General features: G+C 51.9%; 1 protein-coding gene across 1 annotated transcript in view; it reads left to right on the forward strand.

Annotated features, from left to right (window-relative positions):
• The window catches only part of LOC128084794 (uncharacterized), a 240,064-nt gene that overhangs the window by 159,550 nt on the left and 74,512 nt on the right, over positions 1-6,002 (forward strand). The window lies entirely within an intron of this gene.

Genomic DNA, 6,002 nt, shown 5'->3' on the forward strand with positions numbered 1-6,002 from the left:
GCAGACGACGAAGCTATGGATTCTGACAGTCATGACTATCCTCCCAGGCCTCAGCATCTGGGGTCGCTGGGACCACAGGGTGTGCTGCACCATTCCTCTGCTGGGCATAGCAGTGCTGGCCATCCTCAAGGCCAGGAGGTACTGCACCAACAACGAGCTGGTGTTCTCCAAATGCTGCCTGGGCACAGCCTGGTACAGGGGCATGCGATGGGATGAAGCGATGGGATGGAAGGAGGAAGAGAAGAGGAGAGGAACAGACTAAAATGAAGTAGAACAAAATGCAATGAAAAGAAACTAAATGAAATGGAATAGAGCAGGGTGGGGGGGAGGGCTCAGCTCTACACCAGGCTGAGACTGAAGACGTTCATATGCCTGTGACTCCATTCCCCTTCCCAGGTCCTCAATTCCCAAGCAGTGCCCACCAAGGCTGGCGTTCCCCACGAAGACAAGCTTGTTTGTGGAGCAGGGCACGTCAGTAACAGAGAGCAAGCAGATGGACAGGAGGATGGAGCACAGCAGCACGAATGGGCCTGGCCCAACATCGCACAACTCGTGCTGCTGTGGCGGCCTCTCCCCATGTCCCCAAGAACCCTTCTGGGCTGAAGCATCTCAGAGCTGCCAGGACAATCCGTCAGAAGACCTGAGTGATGGTGTTGCACCCTTCCTGTCCGACAGCAGAACCCGCTGTCCCACCAGGAGTTCCACACTCAGCCAGGTGAGGTCACATCAAAAAAGACAGCACAGAAGCAGACTGCAAAGAAAATCAGCCTCTGGAAGAAGCTTGCCACAGGAGAGACAAGAAGGAACTTCGAGTCCAGCCGCCAACTCAGAGCTCCTCAGGAACTCACCCTCCACTTCCAGCATGAAGGACCTCCCCAGATCCCTGATGGAGTCCTTGGACACCACACAAATCTGCCTCAGCCTGCTGGCCAAAATGGAAAAAAACAATGACAGCTGTGCTCAAAGGGCACACGGGGGCTACAGGAGCAAATATCCCATCTGCATGCAGTGCTGCCGGTGCCTGGACAACAGCTGCCCACACCACAGCAGTTCCTCAGCTACCGCGGCCATGGCTATGATGACTGCCCTGATCTTCTCCCTGGATGTGGTGGTGCAGGAGGAGAAGGTAAAGCTGAAGGTTGGGTTGCTCTTTAATCTGTCCATCAGTGGGAAGACACTGCACGCATGGGGGAAAGATGTGTGGCTGCCCAAATGTTGTGGCAGTGAGGAATACTGCGAGGAGTGCAGAGAGCCTCTGTCTAGAAGTCCCAAAAACTGGGGGATGCAACAAGGGGAGTCCCTTCCCACCACAGCCCCTGTGTGGCCTCTGCCCCCGTGGGCACAGCCAATCCCCCCAGATGCCCTGGAAAGGTTGCAGAGAGTAGGGATGGAGCCCATGCCCCAGGTGGAGTACAAGAGCCTGGGGCACAGCAGCACACTGCAGTGTCTCCTCTCCTTCTGGTGGAAGATGAAGAGCAAAGTGAAGAACCTGAAGAAAGTGGGGACAGCTGAGGGCAGCAGAGAGATCAGCATCTGATGGCACTGCGGGAAGGGAGCAGCTGCTGCCTGCCCCTCTGCTGTTTGATTTTGATTTCTCAGCTGCAGTGTAGGGAGCACTAGCAATAAAGGGGACCGTGGCATACTGTGAGCATGGGTAGGTGTTTGATTTGAGGAGCCGTTCTCTCCCATTCCCCTTCACACAGCCTGTTGGCTACTGCTGCTGATGGTGACTCTCCACCATGATGATGATCTCTCCATCACATTCGAAAAGTCATCAGGCAAAGTCCCTGAGGCCTGGAAAGGGGAGACATTGATCCCATTTTTAAGAAGGGGAGAAAGGAGGACCTGGGGGACAAGAGGCCAGTGAGGCTCACCTCTGTGCTAGGAAGATCATGGAGCTGATCCTCCTAGAAAAGATGTTCAGGAACATGAGGGGAAAATAGGTGATTATCAATCCCCAGATCTCACCAGCACTTGGATCCCCTGTTCTGGGCACACATCAAATCCAAAGGAGGGAGAGGTGCCTCATGGCCAGTTCCAGTGTCTTGGGTGGCCAAACCGGGCTTCCCGAGGCTGGCAGCCTGTGCTGCCTGTCTGCAGAGTGCTGCTGAAATGCTACTGTTCTTAACAATCCCTTAAGCATATTACACCTACCGCAACAATCCTCTTAGAGGAAGCTGTCAAGACGGCTGACAAAAGGCAAGGTGTCATTTAAACACACCTAGGTATTAGTCTGGATGGAAAGAGCATGGCCCAGGGCATGGGAAGAGGCCACAGGGCTCTTGGGCTCCTGCAAGGCTTTGTCCCATCTTGAACACATGTGGGCTTGAATCCCTGGTGGGGGGAGCAGCATCCCTTGGCCCCAGCCAGAGCTGTCACCAGCCCATCTCTCCCCATGTAGCTCCACATCTCCTGTCAGCCTTCCCAATGGAAGGACTGCAGGGCTGCGATTCAGACCTCAGCATCCAGCTCATCTTTGGTGCAATCTGGCGGCCCCACGTGGATTTGCTCAGCTCCTGCAGCTAACATAAGTTTTGCTCAGGCTGATGAGCCACAGCAACCCTCGATGTGCTCACAAATAACAGAGCACCAGGTGTGTGCTCACAACCATGACCCCAAACAGAAGCAATACATCCCTAGAACAGGCGACCCATTGGAAACCCTAGGGGTGAAATCACATATTACATCAAGAGGTCACAAATGATGCGGCAAAACTCTAAGCCAGGACCACAAGCCAATCACTTCACCTCATAAATAATCTCATATTGTGCCCTCTGGAGCACTGAGCTCAGTGCTGGGCTCATCAGATTAAGGGGGACAGGGAACTGCTGTAGAGAGCCCAGCAGAGGGCTGCAGAGATGGTGGGGGGTCTGGAGCATCTCCTGATGGGGAGAGGATGAGAGCCCCGGGGCTGTTCAGCCTGGGGAAGAGAAGGGGAGAGCAGATGATTGATGCTGATTAATATCTAAATGGAAGAGGTCAGAAGGCCAGGCTCTTTTTGGTGGTGCCCAGCGACAGGACAAGGGGCAACAGGCACAAACTGGAGTTCCATCTGAACAGGAGAAAGAACCTCTTTACAGTGAGGGTGATGGAGTACTGGAACAGGCTGCCCAGAGAAGTGGTGAGGTCTCCTTGTCTGGAGATATTCCAAATCCACTTGGATGCTTTCCTGTGCGTGTAACCTGCTGCAGGAAATCTGCTTTAGCAAGGGGTTGGACTGATGATCTCCACAGGTCCCTTCCAACCCCTACGGTTCTGTGATTCTATGATTCTGTAAACCAGGGTGATTGCAGAACGCCGTGCTGGGGCTCATGAGGACATCTCCCTAATTCCTGGCCTCAGCACCTCCCCAGCTAAATCAGGTGGCTGCAACACCAAGCTGTACAGCAGCTTATTGCCCTGTACACAGCTTCAGCCATGCTGGCACGAGGATAAAGTGGGGATCACCACGATTAGTGCTGAAGCCAACAGCTAAGAGCTCACTGTGAGCTCAGGCTCCGCTGGGGCAGAGCCGTGTCCTGACTGGTCTGTTTCTGCTAAGAGGATCTGGGCAGTCCAGTTAGAGCTGAGAAAACACCATTTCCATAACACAGTTTCCTCCTCCTCTTGGAACACCAAGCAGATTAGGGGTGAGCACCACAAGGGATGAGCTGTGGTTGAAGCAAGGTATCATCTGTGCTTCAAGAGAGCAGGAAAAGACTGCTGGGTGAAATGCAGCATCTCTGCCTGCTCTCTGCATCTGGAGCATCCTCAGATGCTGCAGCAGCAGCCCTGTGGCCACATCCCCACTCTGCCCCAGATATCCCAACTGTTACAGGCTCACTGGAGGTTTAACCACACATGCAGGACTGATCCAGGCACGCACGCTGCATTGCAAAGCAGAGCAGAGCAGGCCAGGTTGCATGGAGCAAGGCCAGATCCAGACCCAACTGCCACAGGGAATGCCTTAATTGCAAGGGCAACGCTTCACCAAAAGCTGCTGGGTGAGAGCAGGGGACAAAGTCCCAGGCAAATGCTGTTCTCCTCAGAGGAGCCCTGACTGCTGCCCTGAGAAGTCTGGAAAGTGATGAAGATGCTTTCTTGCTCTCTGAGGCACAGCCTCACCAATGCTGAGGACAGAGGGATGATCACTTCCCTGCTCCTGCTGGTTACACTATTTGTGATCCAAGCCAGGATATCACTGGCCTTCCTGGCCACCTGGGCGCACTGCTGGCTCACATTCAGCTGAGCATCAATCAATACCCCCAGGTCTGTTTCCCCTACACAGTCTTACAGCCACTCTGCCTCAAGCCTACAGCCGTGCATGGGGCTATTGTGGCCAAAGCAAAGCCTGGCACAAGGTCTTGTTGAACCTCATCACATTGGCCTCAGCCCAGCTATCCAGCCCTCCGCAGGGCCTTGCTACCCCCAGGCAGATGGACACCTCCCCTCAAATCTGTATCATCTGCAAACTTACTGAGGGTGCACAAGGATGCTGACAGGCCTGTAATTCCCTGGATCCTCTTTACAACCTTTCTTGTAAAACGGGAGACACGCTGGCAAACCTCCAGCCCTCTGGGATCTCTCCAGTTGACCAGGAATGCTGATAGATGTCCAAATCAAGGAAATGTAAACAGTTAATGGGAACTACAGGACATTGAAAAAAGCATGAACCTGGGGTTTCTGTCATTCTGTCATTCCCTACACTCACTCTTGTAGAAAAGCAAATAGTAGGAGGTGGTTAAATCTCTAACTGCAGATGGCTCCCCTAGAAGGCACTGCAAAAAATGTCAGGAAATGGTCTGCCTACCTTACAGGAATTGCAAGAAAACATGCTGAGGGATACACTCAGGTTTCCAAATTACAGATGGCCATAAGCACAGAACCTTTAGTGTTACAACCTTTTAAACCTGAGCCTACCACCCCTTACTGAGGATACACCGACAGAAACCATTTGTTTCCCGGGTGCCTCAGCCAAAGGGCAAATGGTAAATGGCAATATTAGAGCTTGCATTAGGTATTACCATCAGCAAACAAGTAATGGAAGAAGGGGGTGGCAGTCCACAAGTAGCAGACATAAGAGTAGTTGTTCCTATCTGTAGCCTTTTATGCTGAACAGGCCGGTGCCACGCTGTGGCTCTGTCAGTGGGGGTTGGGAAGTAAACAGAGCCTCAGTTTGGAGAAAGAAAGATTGGTAATTATAACCAGATGCAGCTAGGAAACATCTTTCAAGATGGGATGGGTAAAAGCTCACGTTAAGGATAATCAGTCTGCCCCAAAATGCAATCAGAAAGTATTGGTGAATTATCTAAAATCAGGAAAACCACCTTAGATCCTGGGTGATGCTGGTTGGGAGAACGGTCACTCATTAATGAGGGAAAAACTTTGTGGTCTACATGGCAAATAGATTATATGGGATCATTTAAGCCCTCTGTGGGGCATCAGTACATCCTCACAGGAATGGAAGCAGCCTCTGGATTGCTTATAGTGATAAAATGTTGGAAAGCTGTGGGTGAAATACAGTGTGGGGGTTGTTGTCTTGGTTCTCAAACCTCCCCCAACACCATCCGAAGTGACACTCACTCACATTTCTCGTGTAACAAATTACAAGACAGGGAAAAACAAGAGGGAATGCAATGGAGTATTTCACACTCTGTATCACCCTCAATCAAATGGGATGGCAGAAAGAATGAACAACTTAATAAAAAGGAACCACAAACTGCACGACAGAAGCCCCACACATTGTTTTGCCACAAAGCACGGCCAATAAAAGCTTCATTCACAGCTCCCACTTGAGCACAAGGCAGCTGCTCACCTGGACCAGCCCTGGCAAGGAACCCTGAGCAGGTTTCTTCCTGCTATCAGGCTGGATGGAGACAGAAGAGATTTAAAGATGCATAAGGCGTTCCTTTTATCAACTCAGCATGTCCACCAGCAATGGAAAAAGCATCTCTGGAAGAAGCAATGACACAGACCAGCCCCCAAGCACCCAAAGAGACACCACCACCAGAACACAAGCACCC

This window comes from Tympanuchus pallidicinctus, unplaced genomic scaffold (assembly GCF_026119805.1).
Source record: "Tympanuchus pallidicinctus isolate F22 unplaced genomic scaffold, pur_lepc_1.0 scaffold1, whole genome shotgun sequence".
In the NCBI taxonomy this organism is placed as follows: Eukaryota; Metazoa; Chordata; class Aves; order Galliformes; family Phasianidae; genus Tympanuchus; species Tympanuchus pallidicinctus.